Source organism: Pan troglodytes, chromosome 5, assembly GCF_028858775.2.
Source record: "Pan troglodytes isolate AG18354 chromosome 5, NHGRI_mPanTro3-v2.0_pri, whole genome shotgun sequence".
Classification (NCBI taxonomy): domain Eukaryota; kingdom Metazoa; phylum Chordata; class Mammalia; order Primates; family Hominidae; genus Pan; species Pan troglodytes.
In genome coordinates this window covers 137,478,655-137,506,317 of record NC_072403.2, presented here as the reverse complement: position 1 = coordinate 137,506,317, position 27,663 = coordinate 137,478,655, and the positions used below count along the sequence as shown (strand labels likewise).

The following is a 27,663-nucleotide window of genomic DNA, read 5'->3' as shown; positions in this document are numbered from 1 at the left end:
CCACCCCACAGGAAACTGCTGGCCTGATGGAGTGGTATGATGGATTTTAAAATAAAAGTGAGAATCCCTCTAGGGATGGGGCACCATCCTCCAAAATATGGTATACACCATCAGCATTAGGCCCTATGCATTCTGGCTTCCAGAGAAGAATGCTTTCACCAGGAAACAGTAAAAGCACCATGAGCTTGAAAGTATGGCTGCTGTCTGGTCCCTTCAGGTTCCTTGTGCCAAGAGGACAACAGGAAAGGAGTCACTGTACTGGCAGGAGGAATTCTTCTTGATCATCGGGAGGAAGCATGGCTGCTGCTACAGAAAGAGCACAGGAAAGAATATGATTATTGCTCACATATAATACCCAGTCGTAACAGTAAATAAGCAATTATAACAGCCATGGCCTATGGAATACATGGTGACCAGTGATAAGGGTTTGGGTCACCATACCAGGAGTTGTCTAAACCAGCAGAGGTTCTAGCTGAGAGTGAGGGGAATCTAGAATGGAATGTGGAGGAGGAATGGTGACCATCAGTTATGACTTGGAGGTCAGCTTCAGTAGCAGTATTTTAGTTCATTTCCTGTTCTTTCTGAAAAGTCCCTGGGAGAACAGATCAGATAGAATGTGGAGAAGCTGTAACTAGATGAGGAAAATTTATGATAAGAAGCAAGTGGGTCTGAATGGTGCAGGGGATAAACTGTAGTGGACACTGTGGTGCTCTGCCTGGATCCCCTTTTCAGTTTATGTATCGGGATTCTCTCCCCCACCGCAGTTTCCTGGTATAGTCCCTCACTGGTGATGTTGGCTGCTGAGGACTCATAGCTGTGCCCTTGCAAGAGTTGTCCTTGACAGCATGGAATGCCACATCCAATGTTACATTCCCTCCCAGAGGTGGTCTCTGGCCAATAACTGCTTTATGTAGACATGCAAAATCCAACCCCTTACCTCAATCTGGAGTATCTCTGAAGGGCATTTCCACTCAAAAGCTTTCCAGATGATAAGCTGGAAATTCTTATAAGTAACTCTACTGTTACTTCATTGCAGGTCAGCATCACTCTTTGTGTGATCCTAGCCTGCTTACTTTCTTGTGGGTGTATCTCTGAAAATATTCTGTAATCAAACTTCTGCATGCAATTCTCCATCTCAACATGTGTTTCCCAGGAACTTGAATGAAGACAATGTATAAAGTTCCTAGCACAGAAGACACCCAGTAAGTGTCAGGTCTGTCTCTTTCCCTCTCTTATTCCTTACTGGGAACCACAGCCGTTGTCTGTAATCTCATGAATATTTACCAAACAGTCATAATATAATTGATCCTGGTAAGAGGGAAGGATGAGGATGTAGGACATGGTAAGCTGTCAGGAGGCACAAACCCCAAAGCATCACAGGATGAAACAATGAACTAAAGCCTGAGCACGTGACATGGCAGGTATTTTACTGTGCATGTTGTGTACACTGCCAATTTTACACTCAGAGGTGGGTATGATTCTTCCATTTGACAAAGAAACTGCCACAGAAAAGGAGAGAAACTGCCCACTCTCTAGCGTGCCATACTGCTTCCTCGAAGCCTTCTTACTTCACAAATGGTTTGATTTTCCTGGCAGCTCATCATTGCCAAGTAACCCATGGATTGCAGGAAGCAGCGCAGATATCCTGCTCTATAGTGCGCAGTGATCTCAGAAAAGCAAGTATGCACTACTACACCCTGAAACTGTGCTCTAAATGCTGAAGGACAAGCGAGAGAGTGAGCTTTCCCTCCTAAGCTCTAACTCTAATAAAGACAATTGTATCAGAAAATCAAACTTTTTCTTTTTTCTTTTTTTTTTTTGACAGAATTTTGCTCTTGTTGCCCAGGCTGGAGTGCAGTGGTGCTATCTTGGCTCACTGCAACCTCCGCCTCCTGGGTTCAAGTGATTCTCCTGCCTCAGCCTCCCGAGTAGCTGGGATTACAGGCATGTGCCACCACGCGTAGCTAATTTTGTTTCTCCATGTTTCAACATGGAGACGGGGTTTCTCCATGTTGGTCAGGCTGGTCTCGAACTCCCAACCTCAAGTGATCCACCTGCCTCAGCCTCCCAAGTGTTGGGATTACAGGGGTGAGCCACCGTGCCCCGCCCAGAAAATCAGACATTTTAAAGTGGTACAAAAAATAGAAAGGATGAATAAGACCTAGTGCTAGCTAGTGTTTGCTAGCACAATAGTGTGACTTTTTAAGGGGTACAAGAAATGTAAAGAATGAATTAGACCTAGTATTTGTTAGCAAAACAGTGTGATGATAGTCAAAAGTAATTATACATTTTAACAATAACTAAAAGATTATAATTGGGTTGTTTGTAACACAAAGGATAAATGCTTCAGGTGATGGAGACCCCATTTACCTTGATGTGATTACTACACATTGTATGCCTGTAGCAAAATATCTCACATAACCCATAAATATGTACACCTACTAGGAACCCACATAAATTAAAAATAAAAAATTATTGATGAAAAGAAAATTAAACTTTTTCGAGGTCGGGGGTGGAGGTAGAGTTAATGTGTCACAGGGTACTCTGGCTGAACAGAAATAGTGTGACTACTTATTGGGACATTGTGATCAAGGACATATGGAAGGATTAACTGCAAGGATCAGTTTCGGACATGATCTTCCCTGGAGAATTCACTACAGTTTATTTCTCTGTCTTTTCACGACATCAGAGTCTGATGGGCAATATTTTCCTGAGTGACATGTGCCTAGAGAGGTATTGGAGGATGTAGAGAGAAATCTGTTTTGATTTGTGACTTATAATATGCAAAGAACTGCAGAGAGAAAAGAGAAAGAGAGAGAGAGAGAGAAGGAGAGGAGAAAAAGAAAAGAGAGATCCAGTAGAGGGAAAACATAAGTCCTTGTTTTCTCCTTCTCTGTGCCAAGTAGGTATATGCTGCTGCTAGGACCATTTGGCCAGACTGGCAGTCAACAATGACAGCAGTCTAGCTGTGGCTTGGGGCCAGTGGGAGGCAGGCTGCGTGGCAGACTGAGCATGGGTGAGGGGCAGGTGGAAGTGGGAAGTACTAGAAGGAAATTGTTGCAGCCAGCATACAGATTTGGAAATTAAAGTTTAAGATCTGTGTGGCAAGGAATGAATGACAAAAAAAAAAAAAAAAATTCCTCTTCAAGCTGCTATTGGGCTTTGAGGTGAATGTGTTTCTGGTACATTTGCTGAAATGAAAAAAATTAAGATGATAGGACTATCCATTTGTGACCCATGTGGCTGCTCATGGACAGCCCCTATTTACGTAAACTAAGGGCGTGAACTCCTCCTTCTTCAAGGCCACCTTCCTCTAGCTCATGTGGATAGGATGGTCTGCGTCTTTTCTGCTCCGGGTCACTCCAGGCCCCAGCTTGCTTCCGCTCTTGCCTTCATCTGCCCACTTCACCCTGGGCCTCTGCTGCCTTTGCCACTCTTGAAACTTGGGACAATCCCTCTCTTGCTTTATTTCCTTTATTCCCCCAAGTTATTGCTGCTACAAGGGTTTGTCATGCAGCAGCTTTCACTGAAGCTTTGGGGACAGAGGAGAGGGGTCACAGAATAGGCAATAACAGGAAACCCCTCCGAGAGTGTTCTTGCCTGTGGCCTTCACCAGCTGCTGTGAGGCATGGCCTCTTCTTACTCGCCCTGTGGTGATGTTCTCTTTTTCCTGTTTCTTGTCTGAATTCCAGTCCTGCCCCACTCCTCTATCCTCAAGGACTATGTCTTAGTCCATGTAGGCTGCTATAACAAAATACCTTAAATTGGGTAATTAATAAATAATAGAAATTTATTTCTCACAGTTCTGGAAGTTAGGAAGTCCAAGGTGAAAGAGCTGGCAGATTTGGTGTCTGGTGAGGCTGCTGTCTGCTTCCAAGATGGTGCCTTGTTTCTGTGCCCTCAGGAGGGGACAAACACTGTGTCCTCACATGGCAAAAGGGACAAAAGGGCAAGGCAGCTTCCTGAAGCTTCTTTTATAAAAGCGTTAATCCCATTCACAAGCGCAGAGTCCTCGTGAGCTGTCCAAATCTCCATCTTCTAGTATACCATCACCTTGGCAATTAGGTTTCAACATATACATTGTGTAGGGACACATACATTTAAACCACAGCAGGCTGCAATTAAGCACCAGGTCTGGGGTCCCGACTTTCTTTGTGGCTGATCTTCTACTAGATTTGGGGCCTCCAATCAATCTCTTCACCTCATTCAGAGTCCCTTTTGTGTAGTGAGGGCTTAATAGTGATACATATCACCCCAAGCAGGTTCCTAACTTTCAGAGTGAAACTTGAGCCTTTGACTTCTAATTCCTCACTTGACATTTCCTCTATTCACTTTTCTTTCCCCATTCTGAGGGTCACTGAGCCTTCTGGTTTACATCAAGCTAATCTCTGTAGACCCATGTTGAGGGCATCAGTTCCTTTGTATGTAAAATGAGAAATCTTTAATCTGGAATCTTTCTTTACAAGTCTAAACCAGAGCCCAGAAAAATTGATATATATGTGTGTGTGTGTATGTATATATAATTTACATATATGCGTATGTAAGATTATTCATTTTAGTTTAGGTTGTGATGGAAAAAGATAGAAAAGAACTTAACTATCTATCAATAGAGGAAAAATTAGACAGATTATGGTTCATAATACAATAAAGTACTACGCAACCATGAAAAAGAATGAAGAGTCTCTATGTTTGCTTTTCTTGAATAATGTCAGTAGTTTATTATAAATTGAAAAAGTACCATCTGAATCAAAATATAGAACATGATTTTTAAAAGTCTCTCCCTCCTTCTCTCTCTGTTTCTCTTTCAATGTAGAAATAACTTGATAAACATAGAAAAAAGTCGAAAGGGAAGTCTTCAGACTGCTTCTCACTGATGGAGTGGGAGAGTAGTGCTTTTAAATCTTACTTTACATAATTTTCCAAGGAGGTAGTTAAGTTGCAGAATCATGAATGTCCCTTTTTAAAAATATTCTTCAAGTTAAAATATTTACAAATATAGCATAATAGGAAACCAACTGATAAAAATGAAGGGATTAGGCTAAATGTTCTTTAGATATTGTCAAGTTTTATTATTCTGGAATATGTATTTCCAGGTCAAAGGCAAATAAGATTTTTAAAATATAAAATGCCTAAAATAATTTCTAGACTATATTAAGCACTTAAAATATGTAACTCCTATGCAAAAATTTAATTTGATCCTTTAATGTATCCTTGCTTCTTGTATTCTTTTTTATTTTTATGATTTTTGATGTTCATTGGTTTGCAAGCATTAGTGAAATTAAAATTTTTCTCTGGAAACTTCATAAGTAATTAAATATATACTTACACAATAATTCTTTCTTGATTTGTTTAATATCTAGCCAAGTGCATGTAATGGTATTTAATCATCTTTATTCAGCCAGCAAATTAACCACACGACATTCCTGTGATCAAGGTGAGGCACAGATAGGGAAAGAGACAGCTTCTAACCCCTCGGTCCACAGCCCTGTAGTCTCTTTACATTGTTTAGCACAGGTTGTAGTCTTGCCACATGAGGCTGAAGCTTTTTGGTACCTGCCTGCTCGGTCATCTCCCCCTCTTTCCACCCAAGACCACTGAGTTTTCAGAAGTAAATGAGCATGAGAAAAAATACAGGATTTTGGCCTTTCGGGTGTACTCATCAGTGAAGCCACTGACCCTCTGCTACAGGTCTTTATTGCACTCTCTGGCCACCAGACCGTCCTCCCTTGATGCCTCGTGCACTTGTGATAATCCCAGGTGTGTCCCTCTGGCGTGTGACCTGCCTTCTGTTAAACCCCTAGTCTTTCAGTTTATTCAAAAAATACTAGATTTGGCCCTTTAAGAAACTGAGTTCACTCTCCCAGATCAAGACAAGAGTCTACTTATTCCATGGAAGCAGTAATTCAGTTATAGTTGTCCTGGTGGCCTAAAAAAGTCAGTGCTGCTTCCAGAGGTGCCTGATTTATTCCCTGAATGTAATTTATGTACTGGGAAAATCTGATTTGGTGAGTCTTTGTTCTGTGAAACTCAGAAGCAGGTCAAAAATTGAGAATTCAGTGTATGACCTCAGAATATGTGGCAAAGATGCAACACCACTCAGTATGGAAATAAAAAAACTTCCACATTCCAGAGGAGATTTTTTTGTGTGTGCCTTTTTCTTCTGGTTTAGTTTTGCGACCCTTGATCTAAGGAAGAGAGTTTCTCTAACACGAGGCTGCTCCCAGCATAACAATTCATTCCCACAATATCTTATGTAACTCAATCGCCGTGCGACAGTTTCTGAAGAAAGAACTGATAGCAACGACCCACATGGAAAAGCTTTTTTACTTCTGGAGTACAGTCCCTTTCCTTTCACTCATTCTCTTGTCATGTTTGTTTTCAATCTGTCCAGGGAATATGTTAGAGATTTGGAGTTAAGTGTGTATTGTCACTTAAGTGGTGAATGTCCTCATTTTTCATCTCACCAAAAATGACTAAAAGTATTAACAAGGAGCAGAAGATAAAAAGGTTGTAGTTTGTCACCAAGGAATCCTCCTCCCTCTGGGACCCGCCCTCACCCTCTTACCCTCCATCTCCCCTACAACCCCTGTCCTTCTGTCCCTTAAGCTTGATTTTCGTGTTAAGAGGTTTTGTGACTTGATGGAGAGTGTTTCTTTGAATTAGGCATTTTAGGTAGCATGAAAAAGAAATAGAATATGAGGTCCTTGCTTTCAGAATGCCTAAAATCAAAAGGCTCTGTATCCTGTAATCTTTTCTCTTTCTCTTTTGAAGATTTTAAGCATAGTCACTCAACTGTCCTCCTCCCTTTCTTGAGTCTGCCTTGGGGGACAGTGAGATGATCACATTTGATTTCTCATTAGGAACATATGAACAGGCTCAGACACTTTTAAAGTGTTAATTAGTAGCAGCCAGTACCGTATGAATTCATTGTACCATATGAATCAGGTAGAATCTCATACAGCTTTGGGACCAAGACCTTGGGTAACAGGGAATTTTGACCAGCCTGGTCAATGAGGGGAGCTGGCAACTTCTTTTTTAAATCTGGAAAAGCTCAAATTAAGTTTCTTTTAGTTTTGTCACCAGGCTGTTTGCTGGTAAGTTGGATTTCTGAGCCAGATAGTGCTACATTTAGGGAAGTCAACAGAGCTTATTGACACTGTTTTCCAGGTAGTGGTGCTGTATTTAAGCTTGCAAAATGTCTTTTTTCTATGTCCTAGGAAAGTCAAGAGGAAGTTCATATCTCTTAGACTCCTTTTTGATGCTTGGCATATAGTAGGTGCCCAAAAATATATTTGTTGATTAAAGCAAATAAAATGCAGGAAAAGAAACTAACTTCGATAGATCTAAGATAGTCATCCCCTCCTTTAAATGAGCAAGAAAATCAGGCTCCATTTATTTTAAACCTCTGCATACATTTTTCTTTCTTCCTCATATTTGCTGGTTAGTGACTATGCTTTGAATTAGAAAGAAGATGGGTGAAGGGATGAGTGAGCCCTGCCACATTTAGGTTTGTTGAATATTGCAAATTGCTTTGAGTTAAAAAAAAAAAAAAAACAGAGCGTGTTTGGCAAAACCGTTTCCCCTCAATGTTTTAACAGCATGTGGACTTAGATGGAAATTTAATCTGCATGTTCATTTACACGTAACTCATCAAAACATTTTAAACAGTATTTTGAAGTTTGCAGAGCCTTTTCAATCTTTTTTATGGAAACTTTTGAAGCATTTTGGGAGTTTTCATGGAAATCTGTATTTGGCTAAGACCAAGCATACTGGACCCTCTTCCCACACTCCCCAAATATTTCATATCAACCCATTCCTCCATTTCTAAATGGATGTTTATTAAACTTTATGGAGAAATAGACAAATAATTGAAATTTGAAAGGAACAAAAACACTGTCAGCCTTTGATGGACAAAAGCTGGACAAAGTCGATCTCTGATGGTATTCTAATGGAGGATAAAGGTGCCATGGGCAGTTCACACTGGCCCTAAGAAAAATATTTCTATTTTGTTTGAGAATGACTCATGTCTCTATTAGTTATGAAACTCAAAATGCTAGAAACATTTGTTGAGTTTCAGTTAGATTTTTTTAAATATTGACAAATTGCTGGCAGAGAGGACATGGTAGTGGTTGCATTTTGGATAGGAGATTGTTGCAGCAGTGGAGGATGGATCCCAGGGAGGGCTGGTTTAGATGCGTACTGCAGTGGTCCAGGTGCTGAGGTGGGCAGGCAGGCACAGATCTGAGAAATATTTAGAAAGTAATTTAGCAGGAGTGGATGATGACAGATTGGCTAACTTAGGTGACTAAATGGATAGCAGTGATAGTAAGTTAGGCTTGGAATATAGGATAAAGAGCAGTGGTATGGTTTCGATCTGTGTTTCCACCCAAAACTTATGTCAAATTGTAATTCCCAGTGTTGGAGGTGGGGCCTGGTGGGAGGTGATTGGATCGTGGGGGTGGATCTCTCATGAATGGTTTAGCACCATCCCCTTGATGCCATCCTCATGTCTCACAAGATCTGGTTGTTTAAAGTGTGTGGCATCTCCTCCCTGGCTCTCTGTCTTGCTCCTGCTCTGGTCGTGTGACAGTGCCTGCTCCCACTTCACCTTCCGACATGATTGTAAGTTTCCTGAGGCCTCCCCAGAAGCCGACCAGATGCCAGCATCATGCTTCTTGTATAGCCTGCTGAACCCTGAGATAATTGAGCCTCTTTTTTTAAATGAATTACCCAGTCTCAGGTATTTCTTTATAGCAATGCAAGAATGGCCTACTACAAGTAGGTTTGGAAAGAAAGAAAGATGATAAGCTCAGTTATAGACATACTAACTCCTACATGTAAACGGAGATGTAAGGAGATATTCGACTTACGATTCCGAAGCTGTGGGGAGAGATCAGGCTGGATAACAATTTGTCAGTCACCAGCTTATAGCTGGGTACTTATAGGTGAGAGGTGGGTGAGCCCAATTGTGAAGGTTTATAGACCAAATCTATACTTATAGAGATGAAGGAGAGCTGAGGGGAGGGCACAGCATAAAGGGAGGGAGCCTTTCTGGGTGGTAGTGATATGAGCATGCTTTTAGGCTGAGGAAAGTGAGCCTACTTAGAGAATGAAATGTTTGAAGAGTTAGGGTTGAGATGGGATTTCTCAGGGAAAAAATGGTAGGAACAAGGTTGAGGACTGGATCAGCATTAGGTAGAGTTTTGTCAGATAGGAGAAAGAACCTTTTCTCTGAAACCAAAGGAGAGGAAGGAGATAAAATTTTAAGATGTATGCAAATGTATGTATGTGTGAGTGTATGTGCTTTAATTTTTTCAAGAAGTGGTAGTCAATGTGGTTGTCAGCAATTAGAAATATGAACTGGCTTGAAATATTAAAAAGTTAGAGCAAAATGGAGAATAGTCAGTGTATATTGATGTGAAGTAAAACATATATGTAATAATTGCTCAGAGAAATAAGAGGCAACTGGCCTTGAATTAATCATTTGCAGTGACTCTTACAGTTGCAAATAACAAAAAGCCAACCAAGGATTAAGAAAAACAAAAGTATATGTGTTGGCCTACATGGTTAGCCATCAAACAGTGTCCCCAGAAATCTTCAGCCTCCGCTTCCCTCTGAGTTGCTTTAATTTGAAGACAGGTGCTTCTGTGTGGTAGCAGCAGATCCAGACTTATATATCCTTTTGGAAAGATAAGATTGAGTTTGAAGTGCTGGAGTTTAAGATTTCTGATGTGGAAAACTGGGGGATAATACGTTGCAGGGTCTGGCCACGCAAATGGTTAATTCAAGTAAGGTGGAGATAGAGGTAGTATGAACTGAAGAATCCAAGGAAGTGTGAGGCCAGGGTCAGGGAACTGTCACAAGGACACATTCACAATGATGTCGGGGTTGGGACTGGGAAATCTACTTTGAACTAGATGCCAGTTTTCCAGGAATGAAAAGGAGTGATTAGGAGGTTGCTTGATGACAGTAATAAGAAAAAAAAAAGATACATACTATAAATAGATGTCATAAACAGGTGGCTATTTTTTTCTCCAGTGAGGACAAGGTTTAGGTTTGGAGGAGCATTATGAATTAGAAAAATCCTGACTTCTAAGTCTTGGAACCCAGATCTAATTAATTCAGACTAAATATTGGTATATTTGGCAAAACTGAGGAGAGGGCATGGGTGGACGGAGCTGCCTGAGAGACTGGAATCAAGTATTTCCCCACAAATGACACTGTCTTTCTCTACCACTCATTTTGCATCTCTTCACCATTTGGGTTCTATTCTGCAAAAGGTGACAGCTCATATTTTCACAGTGTTGCCACATAAGAAGAACTCTTCCTCTTCTCTTAGTTCTAATGGGAAACATTTCAGGGGAGAGCTCTGGCACAGCCCAGTTAGGTGCTCACCATTGGTTCTAATGTGACCAGTGATGTTGGGTGGCTATGATCGGTTCAGTTAGGGTTGAGGCCAGCCCTACACTAATTGCTATGTCAGGGAGGTGGGACCTATAAGACAGTTTTCACAATAAAACCCCAGGTTCTTCCAATAACCTGTAAGCCTACATGGTCAGATTCCCTGCTAGCTTGTTACCTTTGCCCACATTCCTGCCCCACAGATTTCACTCTCCTTCCTTGGATAGGTCAAATGTGCTTCTGGATCAGAATTTTTGCCTCTGCTGTTCCATAGAAATACTTTCTCTCCAGATACCTGCATGACTCAATTCCGTACTTCATTCAGGTCTCTATTTACAGATCAATCACTTATTCAGAGAGGTCTTTCCTGATCACTTTAACCAAAACAATGCTCCCTCCCCATCTAATCCCTAGCCTCTCTTGCTTGTTTTTTCATAACATGTGTTATTTCTTTACATATTATATATTTGTTTATCTTGTCTCCCCCAAAAGAATGTAAGCCCTGTGGGAATAGGGATACTTGTCTGTTTGATTTATTGCTGTATCTTCAGCTGTTCAAGTGCTGCCTGCTTCCTGGCCTCAAGGTGGGACAACTTTGCAGTGAGATTTAAATTTCAAAGCTCACTCTCCCCACAATCTGGCCAATCCTTGTTTGGCTTCATCCCCTTCCCCATCCTGCCTCACTCCCTTTCTTACAAAAGAGTTTCCTGAGAATGTTTCCACATTGAATCACATAGAACTGAATCTCTGTCTCAGGATCTGTTTCTGGGGAAACGAATGTAAGACATTTGCATCCAAGTTACCAGCTTTATATATTATCTACTAATTATATATATATAGTGTGTATATATATATATATATAGTGTATATATATATAGTGTGTGTGTGTGTGTGTATATATATATATATTTATATATATATATATAGAGAGAGAGAGAGAGAGAGAGTATGTGTGTTTCCAGGGAAACTAATATAAGATATTTGCATTCAAGTTACCTGCTTTATATATTATCTACTGATTTTATGCATGTATATATATATAGAGAGAGAGAGACGAGACAGAGAGAGAGAGAACCAGTGGCAATTTAATGTGGACTTTCTTATTTAGTGGTACCTGTTTGTGGTTGTGTTCCTTATGTTGCAAGCTCTAACCATGTGAACACTGTAGAAGCAACTAGAAAATTATCAACAGTTTTCCTGAAGGTAAAACAAGATCGAAATCACCCCTGAACAACTGAAATACAATGTAAGCCATGTATGTAATTCTAAATTTTCCAGTTAAATTGCACATATTAAAAAAAAACTAAAGTTTTTAAAAAGGTAAAAGTAGTTGATTATGTATTTTATTTAATCTAATAATTCAAAATATTGCTACTTCAACATGTAATCAATATAAAATTATTGAGATATTTTATGTTCTTTGTTTTTGGAATAGCTCTTGGAAATTAGATGTACAGCACATCTCAATTTGGACTAGCCACTTTTCAAAAGCTCGGTAACCACAGGTGGGTATCACATTGGACAGTGCAGAAGATAGCTTGCTTTGGTCAGAATCATTTAACATTTGATTCATTCAGTCAAAAGTATAATTTCTCTCTTACTTTCTCAATTCTGCAATTTTTCTTTAGTAGCTACAAATGTATTCCTCAAAGGCTTAGCAATATGCAATGATAATGAAAGGGTCTGCAGGGCTGCTGAAGGTCTCCTGTGTCTGCCTGCAGAATGCAAAAGAGAAGCAGAGTTTCTTTAAAAAAAATTTATGATGTTGATGAATACAGAGTCAGGGGCTCCCATCATTAAGAACATGGTGTTTCCTAATAATTGTGAATGCTGAATTAATCCAATGTTCCAAGTGGAAGATAGGACTGACTATGCTTTATTTTAGCCATTCCACTGGGCTGGTGGTGGAGAAAGCAAGTCTGAGGCTCCATAGCACATGGAAGCAGGCCAATGGGAAGCTGTGGAAGGTTGGTTCCAATTAGTCTGAGGTTAGCAAGAGGTTTAGCCTCATTCCTCTCTAGAAGCAGGGTTCTAAAACCCGTGTAATACAAATGAAAAATAATGAAGACAATTTACATACACCAGACTTCTATATATAATGCTTTCATATGTGTTATCTCTTCTTTGACTTGGCATCCAGAGATAGGTAGGACTTGTATTACCTCTCACCATTCTCTAGGTCATTGTGGTCAATACCTTGCCTCTGGTCACACAGTTCCTAGCACCTGATCCTGGACCTGAACTGGAGTCATCTGATTGTTACCTAATCCCATCACATCCAGACATTGCTCATAAACCACCTGCAATGTAGGTGCTTGGGAATACAAGAGAAGAAGAAAGCAAGGCCTCAGATCATTTTTACAATGAAATGATGTTAAATCTTTCCAGATTTATATATTTTTCCTTCCCTGATAAACTGTAAGTGGAAGGCTTTCCAGTCCTTTGACTTAGCTTTGGAAACTTGAAAAGTTCTGGATATTATGTTGCAGCAGAAATGACACATACGTGTTTCTCCTTCCTAAGCTTTTTCCAAAGGCACTAGTGTAAAAACCAAACAGCTGAGAAATCGTCGCCTGGCCTCTCTTGGCAGAGAAATCGTCTCCTGGCCTCTCTTGGCAGGGCCTCCCCACTCCCACTTCTTTCCTGGGTCCAGTGTTAGCTACACCCACAACAGGGAATGTGAATTGAGATCTAGAGCTCCATTTCATTTCTTTAGGCTAAGTACAAGAACTGGAAGAAGTTAGTCTCCTCTTGAACAAGACAATTAGGCGCAGAAGGATTTAGGCAATTCCAAGTTTTCAAAGACAAAGATGAGGCCATCAGATGGCTTTTCAGTGTCATATGGATTTGCAGGATACTAGTTAAATAAATTAACTGTAAACCATAACTTTGGTTCCAAATTTTGTACTCAAACTTAGCTGCACATTAGAAACCTGAGGGAGGAGCTATTTAAAAGAATATGCTGGTACCTGTGCCTGTCCCACACAGATTCAGATTTCATTGATCTGGAGTGGGGTCCTGCGCATTGGTGTGTCAGGTGATTCTGATGTGAGACCTGGGTCAAGAACCATTATAAATTTACAGATTTTTTTGTAAAGCAAAATGTCAAATTTATATCACTCTTTCTATCCATGCAACATTTTCAGAATTTCTAGGAAAAAATCAAACTTCACTTTAAAATTGCAATTTGAAGTTTAAAAAGGAAAATGAGCTGCTTTCTGATTCAGAAAGGACTACAAATCCTTTTACAGGACAGATTAAACAGGTGATAATTTGCACTGCTCTCTTGGAATGACCTTGGAGAACTGCAGGGTGAGACAAGAGTTGTAAAGTGGAGACTACTAACCAATGTTTGTATTTTTCACTCTTTCTGCTCTCTCTCCCTCTTGCTCCTTTTCTCTTTTAATCAACTGGTGACACTGATTGATAAATCAAAGTTTTTGTAATCATATTATTTGATGTTTTTGTAGAATGAAGTTTTATACCCTTGGTCTCAGTTTTGGGTAAGTGAAAGAGTAACTAAGACCTGAGTTAAAGTCCCAACTCTTCCCCTTCCGTGCTGTATGTCAATGACAAGTTCCTTAAGTCTTTAGTCTTCAATATTCTCATCTATAAAATGTCAACAGTAGTAGTTACGTCACTTAGTTGTTAGGGAGATTCACTTAGACTACCTATAAAGAGTTTAACACTGAGTTGGGTGCATTTAGTGAAGTTATTATTAATTCTTAGCTTTCCCACTATAGTAAATCGACATGTAGCAGACAAATGCTCAATGAATCTTAGTTTCTCCTAGTCTTCTTCCCTTCCTGAGTTCTCCTTAAGAAACCTGAAACAGTATCTCTCCACGTGCACCAGCTCTCTCCCTAACCCTATAAAATTTTTGCCATTTTCTTATATGGCTCTCGGTGTTTTCTGAAGGTCAATGGTCAATGTTGCGTAATAGAAAAACTGCCCATTATAGCAATTTCACTTATTTTAGCTCATTTTTCTCCATTTCAAACCCCAATGTTGGTTTGTATTGTTGAGTGAGTGTTTGCATTCCACATTGCCAACTTTGGAGGCATATGCCACTGGGGACTGCCCACTGAATTACACACGTCCTCCTTTTCATTTCTATTAGGCTGGTGCAAAAATTATTGCAGTTACTTTTAATAGTAAACTTTTGTACAGCAATTGTTGGCAAAACTGGTATCTTATGCCTCAAGAACAGCCTTCTTTTTTCAGCTCTCAGATGTATTGTTCTTTCCCCTCCCCAGCAACTCCTGCCGCATCCTATTCCTCACTTCAAAACCAACTTTCTTAGTAAGATTTGCCACATAAGGCCTCCCAGATTATGCTCTGCACATAATCAGTGATAGACCATGCACATAGACTAGGTTGTGGATGGTTCCCCCTAGAAGTTTGCAGTGTACACCCTGTATAACCATGTGCCTGTAATATTCCTACCAAATTACTTCTCATGAGTTTGTCAAGAGCCCACTGTTTTCCAAAGCAGTTGTATCATCTTACATTCCCACCAGTACACATGTATGAGAGTTCCAGATCCTCTACATTCTCACCAATACTTGGCATGGTCCATCTTTCTAATTTTAACCCTTCTGATAGGTGTGTAGTAGTATTTCACTGGGCTTTAATTTGTATTTTCCTGATGACTACTGATGTTGAGCATCTTTTCATGTGCTTCTTTGCTATTTGTAAATCTTTGGTGAAGTGTCTATTCCAGTCTTTTTGCCCATTTAAAAAATTGGGTTATTTGTTTACTTAGTATTTAATTTTCCCACACACATGTGCATACACCCCTAACATATAATGTATATGCATACTTATGTGTTATGTATATAATACATAAAATATACTTTTGAATTTTGATAATGTCTCTTTGCCAGCTTATAAATTCTTCAGAACAAAGGAGCTCCTTGAGAACAGAATACATTATAATATGTAAATCTATGGCATCCAGTTGAGATTCAATTACTTGATGGATACTTCTTAAGCATTTCATAGTGGTGGGGACAAGTCCACATGTCTTTCTCACACATTTGGAGACCATGCTGCTCAGAGTCAAATGTTTTTTAACGTTAAGGCCCTGAATTAACATAATCCTATTTAAAGAGTTTTGTATGGATAACATATGTTACACAATTTGCAACAGAAGTACTTTTAAAGTTATTTTAGAGAAAGAAAAATCAGTAGTTTTCCCCAAGTAATTAAATCAGGAAGTATTTACTTCTAAATTATTAGCAGTCTGTTTAGAGCAGCAGTTTAATATTTCCAGTAAGCTATCTCTGTAGGTGATTTTAAGTAAAAATATACAATTTTAAAGGAGCAAGTGCCTGTTTACTCAAATGCAAAATGTGTCTGTATATTGTCAAAGGGAAGAATCATGGTTTCTGAAAATAATTTTAAGAGGTTCAGACCAATTGGCAACCCTATTGTGAGATATCTTACAAAGTGTAATGTTCTTTGGAATAAATGTCACATGAAAAATGAATAAGAATACTATGTTAAACTTGTCATAGTACTTCTGCAGGTGCTGACTTTACTCAATCACATGGAAGTTGGTAGCAGCATCTCCTGTAAATTGTGAGAAAAGATTATTCTATTGCTTAAAATGATACCACATGCAGAATTTTGGCACATAGTACTAGTTATTTTAATTTGAGCTTAATTTCATTTTTGGCTCAATAATGGACAATTTCCAGTGGGTCATTGGGACCTTGATAGATTGCCCAGTTCTTCCTCACTCTCCTGGTGGGCTGTCAGCTAACCAAGCCCAAAAATTCCTTTCCCTGAACCACCCAAAGAGATGCCTCAGTTTTATTTTATTCCCCCACTCTGATGTCTCACAACCAGGGATCATTCTGGTTACGATTTTAAATCTATTTTCTTTTGTCTCATACTTAGATCCCAACTGTGTCACCCTACCTGAATGGCATAACTTCATTTAGGAAATTCTACATGATTGAGTGCTCTACCCACTTAATAAAATGAAACTATTTTGTTGACATTTTCTTGTTTTCATGTTATAATTTACATATGGGACTCTAGGGTTTTTTTCTCTGTTATTTGGACAACAAATTAAATCACCAAAATCTTGTAACAATCTCCTTTAGTCACCACCATTTCACAGAAATTTATGGAGGGCTCATGTGAAGTCCCAGACACTTCACATGTGATCTTTAATTTTGATAAAAATTATGTAAGCTGGGTCTTAATTCACTCATTTTACAGATGAGAACATTAAAGTTACCTCCAAAGATTACACAGCCATTCAGTATCAGAGCTTTCTCTTGTTATCAGTAGCAGCAATAATATTTTTTTAACTTGTTAAAGCTCTGTGCTAAAATTTTGAAAAAAATAAATGGTGGAAGTACCACCATCATTAGCATTAACATATTTTGAAAAAAGTTAATGGTACACATGAGAAGATAGTGTAACTGTATTCATTTCCAGGTCTAAAAGATATGAAATACAGATTAAGGGCTTCAAGGTCACCCCCAGAAGAATCAAGTATTTTGATATATATTACCACCCATTTTTCTACTTGATAAAGAGATCAAATGTTTGATTACTTACATACATGAACTCCCAAAAATTATTACTTTGGATCTTTTATTTTCTGGATTGGCTGAGTGTTCTTTTTTTTTTTAAGTTATGTTTTGCTAGTTTTAAAATTTCATAAGCAAATATCATAGCCTGTATAGGTATTGAAAAACAGCCATTTAGGTGACTTACAGTCATCCCATTCAGACACAAGCAAAGAGGGCAACTTCCTAAAGCTGAGGATAACCTTTCTGTGAAGGGTATTTCAGAACTCTGGAAAAGACAAAGCTGTTATAATATAGATGTCATTGCTTGTGGGCGCTGGCAAGGTCAAATTAGATAGAAATTGATACCACACAAAATTTACTGATTTTTCTTACATGTTAAAAATGAAACAAATTAATATTATGTTACTAGATTATAATAGAAGTTTATAAACAATTAGTACATAAGAAAGACATAACGTTGGGGGAGCTTTTCTTAATTAGTTGATGAGCATGACGCAGTCAAGTTCCTAAGTCCTTCCTCCCAGCCCCACTCATGTAGTATTCGTTGAGAACAAATACTTGTTCTCCTGGGACTGTGGTCTGAGAAGGAGGCAAACTAGACATGACACCCACCTGCCTCCCACAGTGGGGAAGAGGCCAGTGGCAGAGCTCTGTGTTCCAAGGATCTCCATGTCCTTCCAATTCTTGCCAGCAAGATTAAAGAAGGAGGGTGGGATAAAGCAACTAGAATGTTCATGTTATAGTCAGAATGAATAAAATGGCTTTAAATTTCCCAGAGAAAAAGACAACTTTTTCATCTGAGTTGGAGGGTCAATGTCCCAAGCTCAATGTCTTCATAGATGCTTTAGGAGAGGGGCTGTGAATTTCTTCTATAATAAACCCTGGCAAGTCCAGCTGTCTTTAGCTTTCTCCTATCCACCTAAGGTGGGGCCTGAGAAGCTATTAGGGATCCTATTTTCACTTCCTTTCAAAGATAGGAAACAGAGTGCTAAATTGAACATGAAAATCAGGGGGAAGTGTGGCTCCATTTATGAGATTTTTATGGCCATCTTAGGGAAAATATTGAGTACACTTTTAATGCAGTTAAAGACAATTGGTTGGCAACAGAAAGTCAATTCGAATAAGAATTCAGCCCAATTAAAGGAGATGTAAAAAGTAGTTCTAGCTTTGAGTGTAGAAAACTTTGTATTGGAGAGATTATTATAGACAGGCTCTTGATCTGTATCTGTATTTTAGAAGACGCGATTAATTATTAAGATGATGAACAAAATAACAAAACATTAAAAACGACACATGTGCTAAATAGAAATCCGCCCCCCCAAAATAAGTATTTGGTTAAAATATACAGATAGGTTAAGGCTTTAATACTAATACATTTTGGCAGCAGTAAAGTCATGCATTATAACTTGGCATGCAGTGCTATTTTAAGCCATCTCATTACAAAAGGACTTCAAAAAAAATGTGTCAGAAAAAGAAAAGATCTACAGGAAATGAGAAAGCAACAAATTTCCTCTTTTGGCATCACTCTGTCTCCAGATCTCTGAAGTTTGAGTCTGGGAAGAGGGAACAGGAAGATGGTGGATTCCACTTGCCACGGAGCTACAGAGAAAAGAAAGCTGACCTCAGAGGCTCATAGTTCTGAAGAAGGACTCCAGGGCTCTAACAGCTCCCTCATGGTACTTTTGTTGTTCAGTTTCTCCCTGTATCCCTTTATCCGGGTTGTCATTTTCACTCTCCTTAGACCCAATTGATGATTTCAATGATTTCTCCACAATAATCCTTGGGTCCTGGTTCTGATCAGCAGACTAGATGTTTGTTTCATTTTTCAGATTTTCCCTTGATTGGTTCCTGGTTCCCAGTCTCCATATTTTGCATTTTTTTAAAAAAACAGCATTTTCCATATGCCACATCAATCTTATAATTGACCCAAGTTCTTTTATATTTGATTACACCACTGAAAGCAATGCTAGTGTCATTTACACTCTTTTTAAAAAGTGTGTGTTTTATTTGGGTGTTTGTATTCCAGTGCAGCTAAAATCCTTGAATTTGTGGTGTCCATAAATGGGCAGACCATCTGAATGATTAGATAATAATTTCTATCCATGCATTATTCTTATTTGAAGATCCAGTGGCCCACATTCAATATTCACAAATTCTAATTTCCCAAACTAGAGGGTTTATAGACCGAATCATTGACAATTTCAACTTTTTACAGGTACTTCTTTTTGCTTCTGTTTAAATGTATGTTTGGTCTGGCAGTAAATTTTTTTAAAAAAACTATTACCATCAAAAATATTCAATAAGTGCAATCACTTGGCACAAACATTGCTTTTTGTTACTTGGAGTAGAAAATAGGTTTTACTGATGGAAGCAGATACAGAACCAGAATTTTAGAATAAGAAGGAATTTTTGAGCAGCTGGTTTTTCATTTTTCAAATGAGGAAACTGATAGGAAATAAATTGTCTTGTTATTTCTCAGTGTTTTGGTTAAGAATGAAGATAGACTTGTCCAGGTTTATACAGTCATTAGCATCAGAGCTGAAACTAGAACAAATCCTCCAGACTCTCAGTCCAGCATTCCACCTCAACAGTGAAACAGGCAATGAATTCATTAGTCAAACATGTTATCTTTCTATATAAGCAGAGGAATGGAGAGGGAAATGACTATAGGTGGATGTGTGAATAGTGGGGCAAGAAGGTAGATAACTAAATTTCTTTTTTTTTTTGAGACAGAGTCTCGCTCTGTCGTCCAGGCTGGAGTGCAGTGGCGCGATCTCGGCTCACTGCAAGCTCCACCTCCCGGGTTCACGCCATTCTCCTGCCTCAGCCTCCCGAGTAGCTGGGACTATAGGCACCTGCCACCAAGCCTGGCTAATTTTTTGTATTTTTAGTAGAGACTGGGTTTCACCCAGTTAGCCAGGATGGTCTCGATCTCCTGACCTCGTGATCCGCCCACCTCGGCCTCCCAAAGTGCTGGGATTACAGGCGTGAGCCACCGCACCCGGCCTCTTCCGTTTTTTTTCTGTGAATAAAGTAGATTTCTGAACTCACTTTTGGTGTCATCTTGACTGTGTTTAGGAAATTGAATGATAAAAGATCATGTAACACTATGTGGGAGCTGCGGTGGCTCCAGCCAGTTGTCCTGGCACACAAGGAGGAAAGGCTATGCGTTCGAGGCCAACCTGGGCAAAATTGAAAAAAAAAAACAAAACACTATGTTCATATAAGTCTATCTAGGTTTGATACTCAAGTTGAAACCGTGTTAGTTTTCCTCGGAAGTATAGTCAAGCAAAATAAATTTTCTATTAATTCTTCTTCTGGTGTTGATTTAAGAGGAAGCAGAAGTGAGCTTACACTGACAAACTGATTAATAGCAACTGCTTTTCCAACAAAGAAATCTTTTGCTTAATCAGAAATTTAGTAGTGGTAGAAGAAAAATGGTTGTCCAAAAAGACATGACTCTCCAATGACACCTACCCATCTTCCAGATACAGGTTAAATGCAACTTTACCACTTATGTAAGCACTACCTGAATTTCACATGCATTGAGATTTCAAAACAACTCTAAATCTTTTCCTCCAGCACTATCCTCCTCACATTCTTAGACTTTATTTTAGCTCCCTTTTCAATCACCATGAATTGGAAACTCACAACTCTCACAGGTCATGTTCAGGAATAACAGCTATGAGGGACGAAAGTCTCAGGCCTTCATCTTGGTCCAAGTTCAAGTGAACACAGGATCATATGAACAAGAGTGAAGGCCAGAGGTTTACAGAGAAAGCATCCAGAACAAAGTAAGCTGAGCTTCCCTAGTGGTTCCTTTGGGCTGATCACATATCTATAAGTAAATTTAAAAAAAAACAAAGCCAGGTTTCAGGGCATTAAGTAGATAAAATGGGTACAAGTTTAACCAAAATTATTATGCATCAGAGCTCATGAGCTATTGCTATTTGACAAAGCAGCTGTGGTTTCAAGTAATGGCCAACTGGCAGCTATATGCACTTTCCATGGTATGAGTTTATTTTCAATAGTGATCTATTAGCCAATCCTTTCTTTGATGGAAAAAATACAAACAATCAAAAACCACTCTGTGGGGTGTGTGTGTGTAACGTGAACGGCTATATAATTTGTGTATGTTTAGGGGATGAGTTGACAGGGACAAGAAAAGAACTTTATTACAGGCAGTCTCTATTGTCGTGAGGATGATGTGTTGATTATCCCTATGTTCAAATTTTATGAGTCTCAAATAAATTCATGTTATAACCTTAGGCTCTTAAAAAATGTTTTAATGTAAATTATTTTTAAAAACTGAGCTGATTTAAAAACTGTCATAAAATACAGGATGCCTAGTTAAATATGTGTCAGATAAACAACAAATTTTTAGTGTAAGTTTATCCTAAACATTGCATGAGATATACTAAAATTGTATCATTGTTTAGTTGAAACTCAGATTTAACTGAGTATCCTAAATTTTTATTTGCTAAATGTGGTAACCAAATAACTAAGTAAATGTGCAGAAGTCATTCCTTCAAAAATCATTTAGTACAGCATAGCTAGATTGTGCTATTTAAAAGTAAGGGAGCTGTTTCAACAACACTTGAAATAGTTACGATCTGCTGTTGTGTCAACACCAAAAAGCTCATGTGCCTGATTTTTGTCTCTTGTTTATTTTATTAAACAATACCACTGCAAAACCCTTGCAGTTATATGCATTTGCTTTGAAAAAGGATGCCACATTTTAGCTATTGCCTTGTCCTTGGAGACAAAAGCTCTGAAAAAATTAGGACCACGTTTGAATCCTAGATACATACAAGCCTGCTGTCCAGCAAAATGCAATGTATTGTTTCAAGCTGATTTTTCCCCCTTTTCCTTGAGCGAAAAATACAGCATCTTAAACTAAAGCACACTTTTGCTCTTGCTTGGTGCCAGCAGCCACAACACACGGCTTTCATCTGGGCTTCAAAGTGTGGCAGAGGGAATCTGGGGGATGGGAGTGGGGAAGAAAGGGAGGGCAAGTTGAATGCAAGAAGGGAAACAAACAAACAAAAAAGGAAAATGGGGGTGGGTAAAAGGAGAAATATCCTATCTTTCAAATATCATGTCCCCGTGGCTGGGGTGCGAGATGCAAAGCCTTCAGTTTCACTCCATTGTATATATATTTTTTTGTTACTGCCACTTCCCATGCTGGGAAGATTCTTGTCATCTCTCACATATTTTATCCACAGAAAAGGCTGCCCTGCCCTGTGCTTGGTGATTGAGGCTGTGCCCCTGGTGTGCCACTCTATCAGTGGTTCCCAAGGCTGTCTAGCCTGGGAAAAGCTGCATGGACACGTTCCAAAATCAGCATTACATGCATTATTGTTCTTACTCTCCCTGATTAGAGCGCACACAATGAAAACAACAGCAACGGCCTCATTTTCTAACCCTCCTCCCAGCGCAAGGCAGTTCTTAGTCTGTTTTTCTTTCTCTAGTCTTCCTAAAAGTTAACCGCTTCAGTGCTGGTGGGAATCCCAGACCTCACAGCAACTGCCCCGCAAGTTTCTTTGTGATTCTGGGAGCACCAGGGCAGTAGGGAAGCATGCAGTCTTGCCCTTCTTTGGGAAATCTGGGCAGAGCTAACTAATAGGGCAAAAAGTCAAAAGCTGCCTGTGGTGCGGCTTAGCGAACTATGGGCATGCATTCCAGGACAGTTCTTCCCAACGCTGAGGTTGGTTAGGCTCTCTGTTTCTCCTACATAAAGTGGCGACAGATGTAAAGAGGTGAGGGTCCAGTTGTTTTAACTATTAAAGCCGCAAAAGTCTGTCTGCATTAACCCTCAGTGGGTTTAGTTGTTCAATCTCAATTATCCATATGAAACTCTTCCTAACCTTCTTTGGAACTTTTGGATAGTATCTTTTGTAAACTTTTGCAGGTATGTGGGAAAATTGGGTGGGGAATGGCAAGTTTTACTTTAAAAGCTACAGGGAAAACCCAAGTCCTGTTTCAGTAAACATTACAATGAAAAAACATGTTACCCCAAAGAAAGAAAGAAAAAGGAGACTTCCAACATGCAATTTATGATTTCTTTATTTAAAATAAAGGACACATGACATTCCAGTGTAATTGAAGAATCTGGATGTTCCTTTGGTCTATATTATAAAGTAATTGAGCTGACTGTTATTTTTATTTATTTATTTATTTTTTATTATACTTTAAGTTCTAGGGTACATGTGCACAACGTGCAGGTTTGTTACATATGTATACATGTGCCATGTTGGTGTGCTACACCCATTAACTCGTCATTTACATTAGGTATATCTCCTAACGCTATCCCTCCCCGCTGCCCCAACCCCACGACAGGCCCCAGTGTGTGATGTTCCCCTTCCTGTGTCCAAGTGTTCTCATTGTTCAATTCCCACCTATGAGTGAGAACATGCGGTGTTTGTTTTTTTGTCCCTGTGATAGTTTGCTGAGAATGATGGTTTCCAGCTTCATCCATGTCCCTACAAAGGACATGAACTCATCTTTTTTTATGGCTGCATAGTATTCCATGGTGTATATGTGCCACATTTTCTTAATCCAGTCTATCATTGTTGGACATTTGGGTTGGTTCCAAGTCTTTGCTATTGTGAATAGTGTCGCAATAAACATACGTGTGCATGTGTCTTTATAGCAGCATGATTTATAATCCTTTGGGTATATACCCAGTAATGGGATGGCTGGGTCAAATGGTATTTCTAGTTTGAGATCCTTGAGGAATCGCCACACTGTCTTCCACAATGGTTGAACCAGTTTACAGTCCCACCAACAGTGTAAAAGTGTTCCTATTTCTCCACATCCTCTCCAGCACCTGTTGTTTCCTGACTTTTTAATGATCGCCATTCTAACTGGTGTGAGATGGTATCTCATTGTGGTTTTGATTTGCATTTCTCTGATGGCCAGTGATGATGAGCATTTTTTCATGTTTCTTTTGGCTGCATAAATGTCTTCTTTTGAGAAGTGTCTGTTCATATCCTTCGCCCACTTGTTGATGGGGTTGTTTGTTTTTTTCTTGTAAATTTGTTTGAGTTCTTTGTAGATTCTGGATATTAGCTCTTTGTCGGATGAGTAGATTGCAAAAATTTTCTCCCATTCTGTAGGTTGCCTGTTCACTCTGATGGTAGTTTCTTTTGCTGTGCAGAAACTCTTTAGTTTAATTAGATCCCATTTGTCAATTTTGGCTTTTGTTGCCATTGCTTTTGGTGTTTTAGACATGAAGTCCTTGCCCATGCCTATGTCCTGAATGGTATTGCCTAGGTTTTCTTCTAGGGTTTTTATGGTTTTAGGTCTAACATTTAAGTCTTTAATCCATCTTGAATTAATTTTTGTATAAGGTGTAAGGAAGGGATCCAGTTTCAGCTTTCTCCATATGGCTAGCCAGTTTTACTTTGTATCCTGAGACTTTGCTGAAGTTGCTTATCAGTTTAAGGAGATTTTGGGCTGAGATGATGGGGTATGAAATGGTAAGTTTCTTAAAGGAGGACTTGTGCTGTTTATATTGTTTCATGCAGCAAAGTCTCAGGATACAAAATCAATGTGCAAAAATCACAAGCATTCTTATACGCCAAGAACAGACAAATCATGAGTGAACTCCCATTCACAATTGCTTCAAAGAGAATAAAATACCTAGGAATCCAACTGACAAAGGATGAGAAGGACCTCTTCAAGGAGAACTACAAACCACTGCTCAACTAAATAAAAGAGGACACGAACAAATGGAAAAACATTCCATGCATAGGAAGAATCAATATTGTGAAAATGGCCATACTGCCCAATGTAATTTATAGATTCAATGCCATCCCCATCAAGCTACCAATGACTTTCTTCACAGAATTGGAAGAAGCTACTTTAAAGTTCATATGGAACCAAAAAAGAGCCCGCATTGCCAGGAGAATCCTAAGCCAAAAGAACAAAGCTGGACGCATCACGCTACCTGACTTCAAACTATACTACAAGGCTACAGTAACCAAAACAGCATGGTATTGGTACCAAAACAGAGATATAGACCAATGGAACAGAACACAGCCCTGAGAAATAATACCACATATCTACAACCATCTGATCTTTGACAAATCTGACAAGAACAAGAAATGGGGAAAGGATTCCCTATTTAGTAAATGGTGCTGGGAAAACTGGCTAGCCATATGGAGAAAGCTGAAACTGGATCCCTTCCTTACACCTTATACAAAAATTAATTCAAGATGGATTAAAGACTTAAATGTTAGACCTAAAACCATAAAAACCCTAGAAGAAAACCTAGGCAATACCATTCAGGACATAGGCATGGGCAAGGACTTCATGTCTAAAACACCAAAAGCAATGGCAACAAAAGCCAAAATTGACAAATGGGATCTAATTAAACTAAAGAGTTTCTGCACAGCAAAAGAAACTACCATCAGAGTGAACAGGCAACCTACAGAATGGGAGAAAATTTTTGCAATCTACTCATCCGACAAAGAGCTAATATCCAGAATCTACAAAGAACTCAAACAAATTTACAAGAAAAAAACAAACAACCCCATCAACAAGTGGGCGAAGGATATGAACAGACACTTCTCAAAAGAAGACATTTATGCAGCCAAAAGAAACATGAAAAAATGCTCATCATCACTGGCCATCAGAGAAATGCAAATCAAAACCACAATGAGATACCATCTCACACCAGTTAGAATGGCGATCATTAAAAAGTCAGGAAACAACAGGTGCTGGAGAGGATGTGGAGAAATAGGAACACTTTTACACTGTTGGTGGGACTGTAAACTGGTTCAACCATTGTGGAAGACAGTGTGGCGATTCCTCAAGGATCTCAAACTAGAAATACCATTTGACCCAGCCATCCCATTACTGGGTATATACCCAAAGGATTATAAATCATGCTGCTATAAAGACACATGCACACGTATGTTTATTGCGACACTATTCACAATAGCAAAGACTTGGAACCAACCCAAATGTCCAACAATGATAGACTGGATTAAGAAAATGTGGCACATATACACCATGGAATACTATGCAGCCATAAAAAAAGATGAGTTCATGTCCTTTGTAGGGACATGGATGAAGCTGGAAACCATCATTCTCAGCAAACTATCACAGGGACAAAAAAACAAACACCGCATGTTCTCACTCATAGGTGGGAATTGAACAATGAGAACACTTGGACACAGGAAGGGGAACATCACACACTGGGGCCTGTCGTGGGGTTGGGGCAGCGGGGAGGGATAGCGTTAGGAGATATACCTAATGTAAATGACGAGTTAATGGGTGTAGCACACCAACATGGCACATGTATACATATGTAACAAACCTGCACGTTGTGCACATGTACCCTAGAACTTAAAGTATAGTAAAAAAAAAAAAAAAAAAGAAAGAAATTTACCATTTCAGAAGGAGAGATGAAATCAGTGCACAGGTGACCACAACAAACAAAACCATCACTTGCTGCACAGCAGAAGGAGGAATCTTGGAGGCTAAGAGGGAACATAATTGGAAAGAGAGTGATTGATAGCATCAAATATTGTACGAAGACTGAATGGGAATGAGAAATGATAAAGGGCTAGATAACTTTATTTTTCGTTTGTGCCGATTTCCCTATATTTTCTTTGTTGGTTTGGAATTTACTGATTTTATTTTCATTTGTTCAATGGCCACCTTTAATTTTTTTTTTTTTTTTTTTTGAGACAGAGTCTTGCTCTGTCACCCAGGCTGGAGTGCAGTGGCGCAGTCTTGGCTCACTGTAACCTCCACCTCACAGGTTCAAGCGATTCTCCTGCCTCAGCCTCCTGAGTAGCTGGGATTACAGATGCCTGCCACCACACCCGGATAATTTTTGTATTTTTAGTAGAGACGGGGTTTCATCATGTTGGTTAGGTTGGTTTTGAACTCCTGACCTCATGATCTGCCCAGCTCGGCCTCCCGGAGTGCTGGAATTTAACTTTTTAACATACATACTTCACTGAACATTTTTAGACTTAATTTTTTTAGAACAGTTTCAGATTCACAGCAAAATTGAGAGAAAGGTGTAGATATTTCCCATATACTGTTTGCCCCACACATGCATAGCTTCTCCCATTATTAACATCCCCCATCAGAGTGGCACATTCGTCACCTTTGATGAACCTACATTGAGATAACATAAGCACCCCAAATCCACCATAGTTTACATTAGAGTTCACTCTTGGTATTGTGAACTGAGGCCACTAGCCTCATGACTGGAGCTGTCACAATACTCGGGAAAGTTCAGTTCAATTGAGTGCCTAATGTGCGCCAAGCATACTTTGCAGAGTGGTATGTCAAATATGGATATAAACAGCACAAGTCCTCCTTTAAGAAACTTACCATTTCGGACCCCATCGTCTCAGCCCAAAATCTCCTTAAACTGATAAGTAACTTCAGCAAAGTCTCGGGATGCAAAATCAATGTGCAAAAATCACAAGCATTCTTATATACCAAGAACGGAGAAATCATGAGTGAACTCCCATTCACAATTGCTTCAAATTGGTATTGTATATTCTATGGGTTTGGAGAATGTATCATGAGATGTGCTCACCATTATAAGATGATATAAAATAGTTTCACTGCCCTAGAAATCCTGTTTCTACCTATTAATTCCTTTCTTACCTATAACCCCTGACCAAAAAAAGTATTTTTACTATCTACTTAGTTTTACCTTTTCCAGAATGTCATATAATTG

At 39.2% G+C, this 27,663-nt stretch overlaps 1 protein-coding gene across 2 annotated transcripts in view; it reads left to right on the top strand.

Annotated features, from left to right (window-relative positions):
- Nucleotides 1-27,663, top strand: part of LOC129144317 (uncharacterized) — a 172,201-nt gene that overhangs the window by 117,131 nt on the left and 27,407 nt on the right. Inside the window, exon 4 of one of the 2 annotated variants that reach the window (XR_010158186.1) lies at nt 18,489-18,689. The exons of the other annotated variant lie outside the window; for it this stretch is intronic. The gene's annotated coding sequence lies outside the window, so the exon portion shown is untranslated. Of the gene's footprint in view, nt 1-18,488; nt 18,690-27,663 lie in introns of those variants that run through there. 2 annotated transcript variants of the gene reach the window in all.